Genomic DNA, 20,000 nt, shown 5'->3' with positions numbered 1-20,000 from the left:
CTTTAAAAGTGAATGTTCTCAAGGGCAGGTTCAGACGGGTAACTGGAATTCGCAATTACCGCTTAAGATTTGTGAGAACTCTCTCTCTCTCTCTCTCTCTCTCTCTCTCTCACACACACACACACACACACACACACACACACACACACACACACACAATCTTGTGTTTAAAAAAACTTTTTCTTAGGATGTTTTAATATTATGTCATGCCATATCTGCCTGTGTCTGTCATTTGCTTTGTTGTTTGAAGACAGAGAATACAAAGGTATTCTATTCTTTCCTTCTTGTGCGTTAGCATTGATTTGATCAGCCGGCCATTTTCACATTATCATTGTTCTTTGATTTTTTGTCCACTTAACCTTAGTTTGTTGGTCTGAGATTACTAGGGACTTGTTGTTGTATCTGTAAATGGAATTGTTACTGAAGTATGACTCACTGTGTTCTGAAGAGTATAAAGAATTTTTGGTTTTTCTTATACTGTATAATGCTTAGTGACACCTGCCCTCCATCTTAATAGAATCTTGCTAGAGCATTAGGTAAATTGGCCTCAGGATCCACTTTAAGATATCTGATTGTTTTCTAAAAGCCAGTTCCATGTTTTATATATTTTTCAGAAAGACTTAGCAGTACTCGAATTGGTTAGTGAATGCACTTGTCTCTCTTTGTTTCTTCTTTATTTTTATTTATTTTAGTTATATAGGATGTAAGTTATTGTGTGTAATTTCCATGGGGTATAACCTTCCTTTGTTTATCTAGCTCGTTTCACGAATGGTTTAACCACAGAGATTTAGGAAATGAAGAAGACAGATCCTTCAACCCAAAAGTCAGATTAGCTGACCCTTACATTATCCGTGAAATATTTTTCGAACGTGTTAACTCGGTCTGCAAATGTAATATTGTTGTAGTATTTATTATGTGGGTATGATTTACTACATTAGATTATTTTGTTATTTTGCCTGTTAATTATGTTTATGAAGCCTTATCCTCTTAAATAAGTGAGGAAATGATGAGATTAGTCGATAACAAATTTGAAATCTGACCGCAGTAATAAGAGGTGTTTGCTAATGCTTATCATGGTTATTTATGTAGTGGTATTCAAAAGTGAAAGGTTGAATAGTTACCGTTTGTAGGAGCAGATGTGGTTGTGGCACAACATTTGGTCGTCATGAGTCATGTTTGAGATGGTAATATCTTACCATAATTTGAAAGCCATGTACATTTTACACACACACACACACACACACCACACACACATATATATATATATATATAATATATATATATATATATATATATATATATATATATATATATATGTGTATACACTTGTTATTTATTTGGTTTTGATACCCCAGTGCAGCAGGCAGTTTATTCTTGGTCAAGGTTTTCTTGGTATTATTAATGTCTGAATTTAGAACGTATGCGGATATTTGGCTTATCTGTAAAAATGTTACTAAGAGATTAAATGTTCTCGGTACCTCTGATATCATTTTGTGTAATGATTTGCTCAAGTTGTTAAGATACTACATATCGAAGGAATTTAGGGAGTTTTATGTTCTGGATAAGGAAAAATATCAAGTTTTAAGGTCCATTTCGTGCGGAATGCTCCGTTATCTTATTGGCCTGTTTTTATTTTAAGCAACTGGATTCGCTTATTCATGGATAGGTTAATACTAATAAAAACCACACGTGATTTACAGTACCTAGGGAAGCATGTCAATGTGGTTCTGTGTTAGTAGCCACGGAAGTTTGAAAGGTGGTGGTTTAGAATATAGCTTTTTCCTATTTGTTTACTCTAGAACTGTTTTATCGTGTAAGGTATTCGTGTAGAAGAGAAACGCTGCCTTGTTTGAAATGAAGAGAATATTATCAATGTTGAAGTGTTTACAGAATTACAACGAAACCGATCTTGCTTGGCTGGCATCCTTGATAATTAAGTTTATCGTGCAAGAAAATGGTTGACTACTTCTGTCGTCATTTTGGTGGTGAAGGAAGAGGGTGGGAGAATTTTATATAAAGCTTGGCTTCCACTTCATTAGCTGAAGTAAAAGTTTCATCCAGTTATCTCTCGGAGATTATAGTTGTTATTTAATGTAAAAACTTGATGAAAAATATCAAGGTGTCAGTTTCTACAAGCGTAACTCAATAACATTTTGTGGAAACAAAGAAAAAAAATCCGTTTCTGTGGTCATTAAATTACTATTTATTTTATTTTGTTAATTTTCTGTCATGCCTTTAAACTGAGATAAATATAATTCCATTATTAATTTGGTTTTCGTTTTTCGTTTTATCATGTTCCTCATTTAACAAAGAAAATCTTTATCTTGACCATTTTTGGTTCTTTCGACACAATGAAATGGTGCGTACCCATTGATAACCACAATTGTTGACACTAGTGGTCACCACACGGATTGACGGACATATTTTGCAACTCTTCCCCTCTTTTATATGAAGTTGGAACGAAGTTAATATTCTTTATATTTTTTCTGGGTTTGATAATGATTTGGTCTTTCGAAATCGCCTTGATAAAAGCGGCCTGTGGGTGAAAGGATGCCTGAGGGGAGAAAGATTGGAATGGATTGGCTTGAGCATCGCTTCTGTTATGCGGTGCACGACTGAAGGTTGCCTGTGTTCGGTGGGACAAAGGCGTCGTATTCGGCTGTGCGCCGGTGGGCGGTCGCTACAAACAATGGTAATTGAAGTGAACAGCATCGCCCAGGTGTTGAGGTTGTGGGGGGTGGGGGGACGGTTAATGACGGGGGTTACTGTTTCATGAACTCGCGAATTGTCTACCCCCTTTTGTCTTGAAGCACTGGCTCGACAGAACTCTTGTATTGGAGCTCTTTCCTCCGGAACGTATCTAAGTTGTACTTTTGGAAATGTAGCGCAGTTTTTAGCGGTGGACTGACGTGTCTTATAAAAGACGTAACCTCGTCGACTCAGGTTTAATCGGTACACTAAAGTATTTACGTGGCACCTGAAATCACTACACTTCATTAACAGCCGAACATTGCTCTATTTATCACTAAGACATCCATTAAGAGGTTAAATCCCCTGTTTCCCGTCCATATCGGGAATAAAAGCCTTCGCCCATTACTGTGGGTTGGTTTATTAATATTTTACGAACTATATATCTCGGATACATTAAGTAGCGTTCTTATCTCAATTAGGCCCCAGCATTGATGTATGCGAAGCATGGCAGAGTGTGACGTTTCGCAGGGAAGCCAGTCACGAAGGTATTTAGTGCTTTTATTGAAGTTCTGGTCCCCCTAACGGCAGCTGGCAGGGAAATAATAAGCCAGTAGGCTTTATGGGAATAATAATTACCCTATTCGTGAGTGAAAGTCGTAGGCGTAGCGTTTATCTCTTTGCAATTACCGCAAAGGGCAAAGGGCACGGATCTGTACTCGATATTTAGGAATTTGCTTTCGGCTACAATGAACAGTGGCTACGATCAAGACATCTGCGTGCGTGCGTGCGCGTTCATTGTGTATGTGTGTGTGTGTTTTACGTTAACAGCTGATAATAACAACTTTAATAAACTGAAGTATGAATATGCATTAACCAACAAATATGTAATTATCAGATTTTCCATCCATGCACAAGCGTTGTGGGGGGATGGGGGGCATAGTAATTATTGTAATTGTTGCACGGCTGAGTGACCCCACAAGTCATAGAAGCCAGATAATATTTTATTACTCTGTCAATCAATGAGCATTTAGATGCATAAGACCCCTTTTTGTTTCCTGTTGATGTATACGTAGCCTACTCCCTCCCGTCCCCTAGTTCAACATACGTCCTACTGATAATGATACCCGAGTCCCAGATGACTTATTGTGTCATTATCTCTCTCGGCATATCGCTGCTCTCGCTTGCGGATGGCACGGAAGATCAATACCACTAGAGACTATTCATGGATTTTTACTTCTGCCATAATGGCTTGCGTTTTCGGTACTTTCACTTTGTCGGTGTGTCTGTCCTGCAGAACTGCTTAAATGTATGTGTGGAATTTTATCTACACTCACTCTGTTTCTGAAAACAATTGATTAGATTTTGGTATGAATCAGAGTCGGGATCTGTGAGCAGGACTTTTCGCTGCCCTGTTTACTGTCATTGTCACTGATGTGTATGCAAATAAAATGGCAGCTTCCAGCTGTAAGTGAAAGAGAACGTGAATGATAATGAGTATTTGAGTAGTGTTTTTAATCGTGTCGGTAGGAATTCCTAATATGTGATTGCGCCTTTCAGTTTTAATTTTTTTTAGAGCAGGTTTCAGTTATTTTGAAAAGCATAATTCCATTCGTGGCTATTATGAAGTAAGCATCAAAATCATACATTCCATAGATTTCAAATACAATATGTTTATTGAAATAAATTTTAAATATTCCTAAAGAAAATACACCAAAATTGTATTACTCTTTCACATAGCGAAAACCTTGATGTCATTGTTATTCGGCATTTTCGGCTCCCTGTCAGTGCGGTGAGTCGAGACCTGATTGTTCAACTTATGATTGTGATCCTCACTTCGTGAAAATTCCAGTGATTCATTATTTTTCTCTTAGGCGATACAGGTACTCGTCTGGAAAACAGACAAAGTCGCCGTTAGATGTATTCTTATCCTGATATGCTTTTGAAGTAGGCAGGATATTAATTAATGAATAACCATGTAGGTTTTTTTATTTTATTAAAAGCCCCCGAGGTTATTGGCGTTTATCAGTTAGAAAAAACATTCGTCATTAATATTCGTGCTATATATTTTCTATTCACCATGCGTATGTTTCTCTTAATATAATATGTATATCTGCATATATATGTATTTTTACGTATTGGCATTCAGTTTCCTTTACTGGGCATTTAGATTGTGTTTTCTCCCCTTTACTGGGCTGCTGTTTTCTCACGGGATGATGATTTCCAGGTGGCTTAAGCAGCAGGGGATATGGAGCTGGTATTTTTTCGTGGAGGTATGGCATCATTGATGAGGGGTCACCGAACGATGAGCATGTTTGTAACTTGACTGGGTTTTGGGTATTTGTTCGAGGTTTGTTACCTTGGTGGCTTCGTATTCATTTTAACTTTAATGTAAATTAGGTATAAGACACAAAACTAATTTTTCTCCAGAGTTGGTGTCATTGTTTGCAGCATAACCAAAACAGTAATTACGTCACCGAGGGAGTGTCGAAAGTTTTGGGACTTGTTGAACAGTGACCAATTATTGTGAGACGGAAGTTCATATTCATAGGCAATATTTTATTCCTTGACTGACCTCGGGAAACATCCCTGGCGCCAGTACTTCGGCGTGGAATTCTAGGTGCGTTATTGATAACATGTACTGCAACCGTAATTAACGTCTTAATTTCATAATATGGGACCCGGAAAGTAGCGGGAGCGTTATGTTTCCGTAATGGCCTTCAAACATGTTGTTTTGCCTCGTTACGATTAATATTTAACACGACGACGACTAAGGGATAATACTGAGTATTGCGGACATTGACAGGAGAGATTTCGTATCGTGATGCCAGATGTATAGTTCCTACGTGAGCAGTTGACTTTGGGGAGGGGAGGGGCCGGTTGAGGGGATGGTGTCTTTGTCATATTGGTGAGTTGCAAGTAGTCGGTGACACGCAACACCTATGAAATATTTGTTATAGCACAACACTTGTGCCGTTGGTCAGGCGTTGCAGGGTTCATGATTGTACGGTGCTCGCGAAGGTGATTGCTCTGTGCAATGTTATTCTATGAGGAAAGTGCAAACATAGTCGATGTTTGCCCTGCGAGACGAGCTTGGCTTATGTGTTTTTGTGTTCGGTAAGAATACAAACATCATGGCATATGTTTAGGTTGAATAACCCAAAGGTGGCTGAGTCCTTATATGTCTTGTCCTCGTAAGTTTCGAGAAAGGGACGCGATTCTTCAAGAATTTTCCACTTGGCAATGTCATGAGTCGCATTAACTGTAAAATATGCTGCTTCACACTCCTTATCACTGTCACAGCCGGTATATCATAAAGCTTTTAGGGTGGACGCATGTAATTAGGACGGATCACTTTTAGCTATAAAATGTGTTTTAAAGTCTGCTTGTACCTGAGTAATACAAAGGGAACTAGAGAGAGTAAAAGTCTTATTTAAATCCTGCCCCCCCTCTCTCTCTCTCTCTCTCTACTCTCTCTCCTCTCTCTCTCTATCTCTTCTCTCTCTCTCTCTCTCTCTCTCTCTCTCTCTCTCTCTCTCTCTCTCTCTCAGCTGAACGGGTTTGATCATAGGCGAGACAATCCTTCCCAACTCTTTTTATTGTGTCTGTGATTTTGGGTTATAGGTCTCATATCCTGCTTGGTAAATAGTTGTTGTGATAGTCTGGTTGAACTCCAGTAAGAGATTATTATTATTATTATTATTATTATTATTATTATTATTATTATTATAGTTTCAACCGGATCTCAAACAGATCCCAAAAAGGAAAATAGCCTAGTTTTAAGAGCTGTAATAGAGAAATATCAGAGAAACACAAACGAGATAAAACCAGTACACTAGCAAATGGAACTCGGACGAGTCTGCTCAACAGAAATGCATTCACCCCTAGTTTGATATTTTTTTTAAGTTCCATCTATTCTAACTAGGAAGAGCATACCACATATTTGTTACGTGTAGGAAAAGGAAAAAGCAACTTATAGAAATTATGTAGCCTTGTACTTCACAGAAAATAGTTGGGATTAACTGTAAATATACAGCTACATGGCTGATTGCATAGTTTGGGATGATATATAAATGCATCAGGTGATCAGAATTATGGAAAATTTTTTAAGGGTTGGACAGTGAGCTTCATTAATCCTAAGTTTATGGAAAGAAATATAGCCCTTTTTTTCTAAAAAATTAAAATGTTGCTTAGCGAATTAGGGAGCAGTATTTAAAACAGTAAACAAGTAAAAAAATATATATATATATATTTCCTTAATATAGCCAGGCCTCCAAAAGTCTTGAGACTGTCTCGGCATACAGATTTTAAGTGCAATAGAAGGAGAAGTGCCTCAGAGGCGTGGTTGGTTTGGTGTTTGCCTCTAACCTCGGTGGTCGCGGGTTCGATTCTCGGCCATTCCATTGAGGAGTGAGAGATGTGTATTTCTGGTGATAGAAGTTCATTCTCGACGTGGTTCAGAAGTCACGTAAAGCCGTTGGTCCCGTTGCTGAATAACCACTGGTTCCATGCAACGTAAAAACACCATACAAACAAACAATAGAAGGAGAGGTTGAACGGATATGTTTCTCAAAGGTGAATTTACCGACACCTAGAATCATAAGTGAGCTGTATGTAGTCAAAGGACCGCTGTCAGTGAAAAGGTGTGCGATATACAGTGTAGCTATACGACATTTTATAGCTGCTGCTGTCTTGTATTTTTCCTCTCTGTACAAAACACGTTAACCTACAGTTGGGAATATTTGCTAAAAGGAATGGATTGAAATGCCTGTTTCTGCCTGAGAAACAAGAGAAGAAAGTAAAAATGGTGAATTATCTGTTTATATATTATTTAATAAATTAATATAGAGCTCGAAAAATTTATAATAAATTTTCCATTCATATTTTGGCATTATGATTTTCATATGATAGAATGCATCCATTTCCCGTTTCCAGGTATATATTACGTAAATTCTTTACATTAAAGTTGTACGGCAAATTATATATATATATATATATATATATTATATATATATATATATATCGTATATATATATATATATATATATATATATATATATATATATATTTATATATACAATGCAAGGTTATTGCAATTTTAATTATACACAGGTCAAGTAAAACATCTTTTTTAAGATATGCTTATTCTATTTACAGGTATGTGTTAAGCATCCTTGCACGAGTAAATCTGTGATGATCGGCAGGTAAGCTAATGCTTGCATGATTCTATCTTTATATAATAACTACAGAGATATATGTGTACATATATATATATATATATATATATATATATATATATATATATATATATATATATTATAGACGTATGTGTGTGTGTATATAGATATATATATATATATATATATATAATAATATCTATATATATATATCTATAGTATTGACGTTTAGGGTTTTCTCACGGTGTTGCTATAGTAGATTCATGTCGACCATACATCTGATGTCAAGTCCCGTCTTTTACGTCGCTCCTGATTGGGCTGTTGATAAGCCAATCACAGGACTGGAAACTCCCTGTCTCTCTCGAGAGTTCACATAGGCAGGATGTTATTTTGTTCCACCTCTCCTGACTGGGAATTTTATTTTGAAAGAACTTCTCCCCAGGAGAGGTGGAACATACATCCTGCCTATGTGAATTCTTGAGAGAGACTGAGAGTTTCGAGTCTTGTGATTGTCTATTCAACAGCCAATCAGGAGCGTCGTAAGGAACTGGCCTAGACATCAGATGCACGGTTGATTTGAATCGACTATAGTACATCTCACTCTTCCTTCCCTTTCCGCCTCAAAAGCTCTTTGCTTTTCCTGCCCCTTCACCTCATCCGTCTATTGCAGCCGTCTCCGCGCCATTCTGCTCTTTATTGATCGTTGGAATTAAAAGGTAGAATTCTAAGAATCTCGGTTTCATCTCTCACACGATCCATCATAGGTGTCATGGGGCCCCTTTATATTCCTTTCATTGGACCCTTATCCAGCCAGACTGTTTCTCGTTTCATTGTTGTATGAAATCCCGTTTAAATCGGTCATTAGTTTAGCAAAATGCAAATGACTCTCTCTCTCTCTCTCTCTCTCACACACTTCATCAGTAAGTGAGAATCGTCATCAAAGTTAAGTATCCTGAATTATGAAGTAAAGTAGTCATAGATTGTTCTAAGGAAGGACTTTTAAATAATAGCATTAAGAAAATCTTTAAATAATATTAGGAAAAACTTCTTTCGACTTCGCAATCTATTCCTCCGGCATGCACAGTCCACTGACTTTCTTGTGAAGTGCGCTTTGCGGTGAAATAGATTATGAAGTCAAAAGAAGTATTTCCCCAAAGTTATGGAAGTTTTTCCTTCAGTAAACCATGACCTGGCACGTGTACGAATAAACACTATTAATAATAGTTCATTTTTTAACCTCATCCAAGGAGGCTTTGTTTTGTGGTCAAGTTTGACGGTCTATTTACACTTTACAGGATTGCGTGAAAGACAGTTATCGCTTGTTTAGGAATAGTTCTCAAGGATTTACAAAGTCTGAAGGAGCTATCAAGTTTTGGTGTGGATCCGATTTTAGATGTGGCATTAGTTTTTTTTTTTATCTGTTTTTGTTTTTTATGTAATTTTCATATAAAGAGAACATCATCTTCCTGCTGCCTGTAAAGTAAAACATAACTGGCAAAGCGAGTTTCGATATCATTGACTGTTGTCTCGTAGCATTTTTAAGAAAAAATGTATTGGCTTGGTTTTGCAGTCTGTGGTGGCCGTGACTAGATTTATATTTGGAATGATCTCCGTTCAAAACCTTCCCGTTGGTGCCTGGTAACAAAAGATATTTGTATTAATTATTATTCATTATTAACTGACGCATCGTTAAGTTTGGTGTTTCACCTCATTTAAAATAAATTTTGTGCTAATGTCCTGCCAAATGGGCAATTGGGATATTTATATTTCCATATTCGGAACAAAGTCCTACATACAGTTATCACTTTCTCTTTTAAAAAAGTTAATCGAATTTTGAGGGCTGAAATGCTTCCAGAGAACTGAAATCGTGGAAGGGTAGGTACGTAGGAGCGTAAGAACGACCGACATGCACGTACCTTCTTTATTGTATGTATTCTAGTTTTTGTCCGGTCTTGGAAAATGAAGTGTGCAGCGATGCGCGACATTGAAAGTAGACCTGCAGGTTCTATGGCTGGATTGAGAGAGAGAGAGAGAGAGAGAGAGAGAGACGAGAGAGAGAGAGAGAGAGAGGGCGGGGGTAGGGGGCATGCAAATACAGACGCTAAATCTATTTGAATATTTCTATGCTTGGCTAGAATGAAAGTAAAAGTACTAAGGTACCCATGCAAATATTCTTTCAAGTATTTGCTGAGAGCAAGTCAATGAAAATGCAAATACCTTTGTGTTTACTCGGAAAAAAAAACCACGTGTTCTCTCCTCCGTGTACATGACAGTTCGTGCCAGAGACTTCTATTAGCATCAAGAGATTGACTTTTTTCTCCCCAGTGGTTTCGCAATATACATTATTACATCACGAAAATTGTTTTTCAAATTTTTTTGCTGTTATTTTCATGTGTTAGGATTTGTATTAAGTTTTCTGTCTTCGTGGTATTGCATATTGCGTACATGCGATAACCTCTTATAACTTATTCTGCATAAAGTCTTCAGTTTTTTATTTGGCCTCTTAAGTATACGTGTTTTGAATTGATGCATGCTGTATAATATATAACAATCATTTCTTTAGTTTGTTTTCAGTTATTTACTCAGTATTAGTTTGTGATAATCATTCAAGGTCTGTTTTAAGCTTTGTGATGAATATTATTTATAATTGACTTTACAAACTACTTTTCATGAGGGGCCATTACAGGGATGGACCTGTTGTGTTCATTTTTTGTTTCATATAATATGGAAATCCAACGTTGAATTCAAATTGGACATGAAATACATATGTTTGAGGTTACCATCATAATTATCATCATCATCATCGCCTCTAGAACTGTATAAGTGTTACAAATCCAGCAATTTTGAAGTCCCGGTGGTGACCTAGAGCGTCAAGGAGAAAGCAGTGAAACTAAGGGAGGTTACGGCCAATATGCCATTCCCGATTTTCCGATGGTTTCGCTCGCCCTTTAGGGTTTTCTCTCACTATTGTATGGCATTTTATTTCTCGGTTTTATTTATTCACCTCCATTAGTTATTGAATGTTTTATAGAAATAAGGTTGCATGAAATGCCCATATCTGAGCGAGTGATAACTTTTGCGCGGACAATTTTGCTATATTTTGTTCATGTTTATTTTTGGTTTTTGAGAATAATTATTTGTAATTACTTAATGTTAGGGGTTCTTAAGCTTTAGTTTGTACTACTAAATCTGTAATCTTGTTATGTAGCTTTTGAGCGCGTGTGACAGACTCTTAAGAAAGCGTAGAATTACCGAACAAATGAGGCTTTCATGTACCCTTTCCCACACCTGCGTCACTTTTATTCCCTTCCCTCCATCTTAGACCCCCATCCCGCCCATCACCGCTCTCCTGCCCACCCACCAACTTACGCTTCGCCGCCTTTTTAGCCTTTATCCACCTTTTTAAAAAGTCTTCCACGTTCCTTTTCACAATTAAGTATATTATTGCCGGGTTTTGTACACGACAGAGGATTAGCTGTGACGCACAACTCAGCTGCCTCCTCTGTCTCACGACGGGAACATATTGGTTGTTCTTACTGTGTCTGGAATGAATAGGAGTCACGCTGATGCCCTCTTAGGGGCAGCGAACATCCTGATGCCCTTTGGATGAGAGACATCGGGAGGATATTGAAAGATGTGCTGCTATGTAATGCTCATGATTCGTAGATATTGTCAGATGTCTTTCATTTATGTATTGAGTTTAAAGTGTGATTCTATTAGTTTTTTGTTTGTTTTGTATTAAACTGTAAGCTTAATCTTACATGTACCCGGATTTTAAGCGTCGTAAAATGCGAGTGATGTATTCTTTGATTTGATGAACTTGCTGAAATCATGTCTTCCCGGATTACATTGAAAAGAATTTGTACAATGGAATGAGCAGGGGGTGTGCCCATAAAGGTAAGATGGGCACGAGAGGGCGGAGGTCAGAGCTGCCTATATCCCTTTGTCATCATCCTTGGATCACGCCCATTTATCACGAGTGACTTTGTCTTTTCAACATGACTGGATTATTAATAAGCTCTTATATGACTAATTGATGGGGTGTATTTAATGTCTCGGTAATGAGATGGGCTGCGACTGCTCGGTGATTCGTTATCTTTATTGAAGTTCCACATCGCTTTAGGGAGTCTTTTTATTTTTTATTTTGTTTTTAAATGTTGCTTAATTACGAGGAAATTAAAGGTGAGATTGGCATAAGGTTTATAGTGAATAACGGAGCACGTCTAAAGGCTCACGTTAGTCTTATTATAACGGTGTGTAAGTTAAAAAAAGAGAAATTAGATTTATATCTATTTTCGGTGGGGTTTTTTTATGATCATTTTGACCTCTGTTTATGAGAGCCGTAGTGGTTATTGTTAACAAATATGCAATGCTAGTAAATTGTACCGATGAATCATTAGAATCCTCATCAAAATTTTATGGTAATGAAATTCTCGTACACAGTACGAGGGTTCTCTAGTTGGTGTGTAAGTTATAATGAGCAGGAAGTGACGGGTCATCGAAAATATACATGACGTCATTTTTTTTTACGGCCGATAAGTATGCAAGGTTCAACCGGAATTCAAAAGGGCTTGGCAGCTTCTTAATTTGCATGTCTTGGTTTTCGTGGTTTCAAGTGAATGTTTTCCTTCTTTTATCTGACATAACCAACTTTTCACGTTATGACGTTTCAGCTTGTTCAGAGACGTTTTTCCATCACTAAGAAACGAATTTACGAATTCCAAAATATACAAATTTTAAACTTACGAGCCCCAGGGATCACCGTTTTTTTTATACGCTTCTGTACAGTTACCATCACGATAGCTGTTAATATTAATATTAATATGAGGCACATCTATTTCTGCTATTTGTTTAAGCAGGGGAAGGTTGTTAACATTGGAGGTCGATAAACGCATGACGCACCTCTTATGAAACTATTCGATAAGGCATGACGTAATAGCTGTAAAATGTTACCTGAAAGGAATCTAATGAATTCAAGGATTTAACTATCGATGGAAAAAGAACTAACTTCATGAATGTACATAGTCATTTTTAGGGAGCCACTTTTCGGATAGTTGACTTTAGAATTTGGAGATTGACTTAACCTGGGCTCAAACAAGTATTAGTAGTAAGGCGAAGCCCCAAAAAACATTTCCCTTCCAAAATTGTCGGGGAAGTAGGAAGGCTTTGGCTCGGATGACAAGCATCATTACTTTTTTTCCGAGTAAAGTAAGATAAGTATGTGAAATCGATTATCAAGAGTGTATAAATACGAAAATTTAAGTAATATGAACGTGAATATAATTATTTTCAACGCCTTCATCGACATTTTACCTTAAAGTTTCTTCTTTAATGTGGTTATATAAAGTAAGTTCTCCAGTTTCGTCTGTTTTGTGCATTTTCTGCCTAAATTCTAGTGAGGTCTTCGTCTGTGGAGTTATTCATGACGAGTAGATTCTAATAGGGTTGAAGGTTTATACATTTAGTGTTTTATTTTTCAGATGACATGTTAGGAATTACAATTTCATGGCTTTCTCTTTTCTGATGAAATACAGTCCTTGACTGGTGTTCTCCCTCACACACATCCACGAGTGTTTTTGTTATGACGCCAGCTAACAAATTAAATCAGTCAGTCATCCTCTGCCAATCTTCCCCGGAACTTCTACTGCCTGAAAGTCCGTTTATTGGACGGTTATCAAAGTAAGAATTTTTGTTTCTTATCCACCAGATTTCTTTCTGCACTAAGACGTATTGCTATTTGGCTTACGCCTTGGGTTTCACAGGTCTTACTGGTATGCCACTAATAAAAACACTATGCTATGTTATTTTCTTAGTAACTGGACTTTGCATTTTAAGTTCTATGCAAGGAGATTGTACGTAAATTTATAATTTGAAACGTCACCATAGTTATATTTTCGTGCCGTCGCTGTGAGGGTTTCCTACCAAATTATATTTTCTAAATTTAGTTATTGAGACACTATTTTTGTTTATGTGGCTACGTATTTTTAGCGATGTTAGTATTCCCTCTGAAGAAGGGAGTCGACCTTGGTTATCGATTGAATTCTTCAAAAAAAAAAAAAAAAAAAAAAAAAAAAGCGTTGTTTACCCAAAGGATCAGTTTGGTTAAGTGGGATTGATTTTCTTGAAGAGAGGATCTTCGGATTTGAGAATTCTCTGAGTTCAGGGGACCGTTTAGCTTATGTGGTAGGGCAGCTCCACCTCTGTCCTATTGCAACAGTCTAACTACCCACAAACTGTCTGTTTAACTATCAATCAATTACCTATCTGTCTATTTGTGTGTCTACTCAAACACACATTTGTGTGTGCGCGCGTGTCGAGAGAGAGAGAGAGAGAAACTCTTCAAGGAAAACATAAGATATGTTCACTGAAAAATAAATTTCGTGTAACGGTAGGTACTGCCTTGCATCATGTGCACCGAGACCTTCATGTGTTGAAAATAGTTTCCTTGAATTCTTTCTTGTGATGTGAAATTGATCGAAGAGGTTCTTAGTCATTGGTATTTATATTGTAGTTCAGAACAATGTGGAACGTGGTGGGATGAAAATAATATACAAATAAATCAAGTGTTGTCAGTAAATCACACGATTGAGATAGTGAGAGAGTTTTTTCCATGAATTTGGTGTGGCAGGTAAGAAGGGAAACACGATTGCTTTGCAAGAAATGACACACGCTTCAGATTAAATTAGACCACGAAGATAAATGCGTTGCTGTAGTTGGAAATGTGGTTGGTAAACATCATGTTATTGGGGTCAGTAGTTAATTTTTTTACTGCCGATAGAAAATGCTTAGATTTTTTCAATTTATTTTTTAGTTTTGTGTTCTGTTAGCTGTGATTTATTTTTTCTCAATACTTAAAAATGAGCAATAGAGAAAACATTCGTTTTTTCTTTAACTTATTGAAGTGATGCAAATTGAAGAGGCGTTACTTTCATCATCATCATCATCATCATATTGTTATTATTAGAAATAATGGCTGGTTCTACTGCATTCAATTTATATAGTCTTCTCTGTTCTTCTTAACATCATCTTTTCATGAGCGTGTAGCTGGTGTAACAGAGTTCCAAAAGACATGAAAAGTTTTCTTGTTATTTCAGTTTTATTACCTCTGACGTTTCAAACGCGCTCTGGCGATTATTTTCAAAAGACTGAATGGATAGAACTACCTATTTTGATAGTTCAAACAAACAAACACACATACACACACACAAACACACACACACACACACACACACACAAAAGATGCATGGGTGTATATATAGCAAGTGGGGTGAGTGTAGAGTTGACAAGTCGGATATTAAGCTAAATTTTGGTTGGTGGTATAAAACTGAATCAACAAGAAAACTTCTCACGTCCACCAACCGCACGCTCATGAAAATAAGATATTATGAAGAATTGAGAAAGTGAATGCCGTAGAAACAGCCAATTTTATTATTTAGTTCTTTAGGAGGAAGAGTGCTCTTCGTAAATGACTTCTTTTTCCCTCTTTCAGCTCCCAACGAAGAAGAATACTAGATGTAGTTCCTCCTAAAATGATGAAATGCAAACTTTTTATTATGCTGTGTCAGTTTTAGTGGAATGATCGAGTTTGAAACCCTGGTGATGTTTTATTTTATTTTATTTTATTTTATTTTTTTAAGGTACAGTGAAATTTCCATGAGTTGGAACCAAAGACCGTTAAAGAGTAATCAACATATGTGCTTTCATTTTTCTTAATTGCTTCAGCTGGCCTAGTAATGTTTCAAAGTTGACTGTCGCTGCCGCATCGTGCGAGTTCCTGTAAGTTTCACTTCTACTCACCATTAATGCTTGGGTCTCTCTCTCTCTCTCTCTCTCTCTCTCTCTCTCTCTCTCTCTCTCTCTCTCTCTCCATTCCTTTGATCGCTCGACATCGTTATGAAGTAGTTCATTCTTCACTTGAAGGGTGTTAACCGTTCTCTTGCTTTTTTTTCTTAACTTGGTAAGTATTGTATGGTACTTACGTCGCTGTTCCCACTCTTGTGTTTATGACTGTGAGAGACTTACTATTACAGTCATTTCGGTGCCTTTGTAGAATGGTTACCCTAAGGGCAGCCGACATGTACGTAAGAATCTCTTCTAAATTGATTTTCCCTTGGGCGCATCATCTGTGCTAAATTTAGAACTCCATTTACATCGCTTAATGGTAAATAATAAAACCAAGATCAGTTTTCGAAGAATCTGTTACTGAAGACGGAGTTCCTATAACTGATTGTGTATAAGCGTTGTCGTCTTGAATACATTTGTTATTTATTTACAGGAACTCCGACATTTGTTTCAAGCACAGTATCTCGCTTTTGGGTTTGAAATGTAAAATTGTATCTCAGTCAAAGTGTAATTTTAATTTGATATCGTTTTGAAAGACTGAAGAGATGTATTTTTGGTTGCTGAAAATGTTGCGATGGTTTTTTCCCCTGATTTACTTTCTTTAAATTGTTGGGCGGGGGAGGGGTGCGGGAGGGAATTGTCGTTGTCGTAGTATATTCTATTCATTAACTGTAATAACTTCGTCATCGTTGAGCAACCTGTTCGAAAGTGATTTAATTATGTGTTGGGTCACGTTGGTAGCTTATAGAAATAACTCTTTTTAATGTGCTCCCAAGTGAAATTTCATTTCAATTTGTCTTTCGTTGGTCCCATCAAGTGGGCTACATAGTAATTATTAGCCATTAAGTGTTGTCTATTTCAAAGTTAATTTTGTTTTGGACATTACGGAGGGAGGCTCATTGAGGTTGCCCGGGGCTGGGTAATAACGTATTATTAACCGTAGAAAGATTGAAAGAGAAAGTATTTTTTGTCTCTCTTCAATTCTCCATTGTTCACATTTCTTCTAATTAGAAAGGAATACGTTTTTATCTAGAAAAAATTAAATATGATGAATTACTGAACAAAAACTGTGGTTGACGGAAACTGTCCTGTAACTGCAAGCATTTTTGTGGTCATAATCCCGAGAAGAGATTTTAGTTTGGGGTTTCTCAAAAAAAAAAAAAAAAAAAAAAAAAAAAAAAAAAAAAAAAAAAAAAAAAAAAAAAAGCTGACACGTTTGGCCTTGAAGTTATTATGGCGTTCGTGAAGTAAATATTTGAAAGGCAGTCCGTGAGTTCGAAATCCTGTGAGAATCATTCGCTGGCAAAGCACTTCTAGGCATGTAAACTCTGGGGACAGAAATGTGCGCAACAGTCTTTTTTCCTATTTTGATCTGGAATTCCTAATGAATTCTGTAACTAGATGTTTACAATAAGAAACTATTAGTCTTTATAATGACTAAGGGAAGGTATTCGGATCACCAAGCAGTTTGGAGGTCTTGTTTTTATTTCCTATCAAACTTTGACGTACTTCTTTTACAGAATCTTACACTTGCGTTGCTTATTGGTTTGTGGAATCCAGTGACGGTGTTAAGATTCAAGTGGTTATGGGTATCTTTAAGGGCCTTTTTTATTTTTTTTTTTTTATTGCTTTGTCAGCTTTTGTTGTTCTAATGTTCGTTTATCTGGTGCAACTATTTATACGTTTTGTGTATAAATGCTCCTAAGGGTATTTCTTTTCAATGTGACGTTTCGTCTCAATTGTTGTAGTATTATGAAAACTTTTTTCTTCTCGTGCGATATGTATATATATTTATTTTTATTTATGTAAGCTGGGAGGGCATGTCCATAAGCACCTTAATAAAATAGAGGAAAATTCTTTTCCTCTGATTCATTTGCTCTTTCAGTAACTTTATATTTTTATCCGGGACAAGGAAACACTCAAGCTTGCATCAAGACTTCAAAATTTGACTTGGCGAGGACTCCAGCTGAATAAATGAAAAGCCGTTGTGGGAGTGGAGAATATGACCTCGCCTGAATCTCCTTCGTTATTGATTATTGTGAATAGCGTAAATGGAATGGACTGACTGACCGCCACAGAGATCCGGTTGCTGTAATGGTCTCATATCTCAGTGACACCGTGCCCAATCACTGACAAGCTCGGCTTAATAAGCCTGGTCGTTTAGTTAATAAGCTGTTGCGGCTGAAAGATGGGATCTTGCTGTGTCCATCTTTCTCTTGGGTTTGTGTCGTCTTTTACCCCAGGCTATCATTTGACGTGCGCAAAGACAGCGCGAGTGCCAGGATATTGCTTTTTTTCTGATGCAGGGTTAATCAAGATGTTTGGCTTCATATACGACTTATGAACATAAACAAGGGAAAGGACAAGATAAGGTCGGATATATTGACAGTATGAGTCTCTCGTGAATAGCCGTGGGACTGTATCAAAACAAATATTTCCCACAAATATGGAATCGATTGTCGTTAAGGGCAGCAGAATCACACGAACTGTTTTCTAAATGCGGTCCCGAAAAGGTTGTCAATAGCTACAGCAGTAGAAGGCAAATATGTCCCTCTAGTCCTTGAACAGCGTTTGTGTATCTGTGTGCCAGCTTACATGTGTGTGTGTGTGTGTGTGTGGGCGTGAGATTGTTATTTATGTATTATAGGTTGTAAATTAGAGTACGTTGCTCTTTGTTGAAAGTGCAATGTTCGATAGAGTATAAAACTGTAGGGAGGATGGCGTGGGCAATGGTTGGTGGGGGGTGGGAGGAGTGGGGGAGGAAAAGGAATGGGTGCCCATGACAATGAAATCTACTATATTCCTCAGTGTCATTTGCGCTGTGGGTCAGTGCTTTGCTTTAGTTCGCCATTTTATACTGTGGATAGCGTAGCTCCCATGTTTGGTAGAGTTCAGTTACGATTGGATACTTGCAGTAATATCTTTTGTTGTGAAGGTAAGATGATGATGATGATGATGGTTATTATTATTATTATTATTATTATTATTATTATTATTATTATTATTATTATTATTATTATTATTATTATTATTATTATTATTATTATTATTATTATATTTTCTATTTAGGCGAAGATTATCGTTTATTTTTAATAGTGAAATTTCTTTTATTGGTTGGAGAATATGCAAAATATTAAATATCCTTCAAGATTACTTTCTTTGAACAACTTTTCAGTTCTCCCTGTCACTATGTAAATAGTTTGTGAATGTTAAATATTCAGAATACGTTACTTATACTACTGTGCATAAACTACCTTTAACGAAGCACTTAAGAAAATAATAATTATAATAAAAAAAATGATAGAGTGGTCTACTAACAGTCTAGCCTCTAGCGCGATACGAATGCAAGAAGGCCACCTTCCACCCTTCGTCCTGTGCTGGTTCTTTTCCACCAACATTATGTATTCAGATTGTTAATATGCCTTTTGGTTATTGTTGTCAATCTGAAACTGAATCTCTCTCTCTCTCTCTCTCTCTCTCTCTCTCTCTCTCTCTCTCTCTCTCTCAGGAATGACGTAGATTATTTAGATGAGACCTGATCAGTAACTAAAGCGACAACGAAGTTCAATGATACATTTATACTCATGTGAAAGAATCTTGCAATGTGTTAAAGAAAATTTTGTAAGTAATATTTTTAACATAGAATTGATATTATTAGGCACAGGAAAGACATAAATAAATAGGTAATAATTATTAGATAAATATGGCTTTGGATCATTTCAAGAAATATTTTCTAGAAGGCTTAATGCAGTAAATAATGTAATTATTTATTAGCATTAACGTAAAATATAACATATATATCAACCTGTATAATTCGAATTCACAATGGGGGAGCGGGAATTGGAAAACACATATGTCCAGGAAGTGAAATGTGCTCAGTACATTCAGGACTGGAAATAATACGGTATATTGGCAGGAAGTGGAAAAACAGTATAAAGCAATAAGGGGTTTCATTGGGGTCCAGGTGTCACTCTGTACGAAATGTAAGTTTTTTTTTTTCTTTTTAATCTCCAATATCGACGTAAAAGTGAGTTGCAGAAAGGTTTTGGATAGAAGAGGGGGAGAAATTGCTGTGTCATTTTTTCGACAAAGACTAATTTTGCGGTGTATTGGGTCGCTTCTTTTGCTGCGTTAAACCAGGTTGGTGTTGGATGGATGGAGTGGGTGGATCGACTGCCTGGGTGTTGCTTCAGGAATTGATTTTAGTCATTTCTTGAGGGGTTTTGGTTTATAATATACATTGTAATCTAATTTTCAGTTTGTAATCGTAATTATGAAGTAAATTTTAGCTTC

General features: G+C 36.7%; 1 protein-coding gene across 1 annotated transcript in view; it reads left to right on the top strand.

The window, feature by feature from the left end:
* The window catches only part of LOC135219627 (uncharacterized), a 404,265-nt gene that overhangs the window by 117,626 nt on the left and 266,639 nt on the right, over positions 1–20,000 (top strand).

The sequence above is a fragment of the Macrobrachium nipponense genome, chromosome 1, assembly GCF_015104395.2.
Source record: "Macrobrachium nipponense isolate FS-2020 chromosome 1, ASM1510439v2, whole genome shotgun sequence".
NCBI classification, from domain to species: domain Eukaryota; kingdom Metazoa; phylum Arthropoda; class Malacostraca; order Decapoda; family Palaemonidae; genus Macrobrachium; species Macrobrachium nipponense.
Note: the sequence above shows the minus strand (reverse complement) of the source record. Positions and strands in the feature narration are given on the sequence as shown.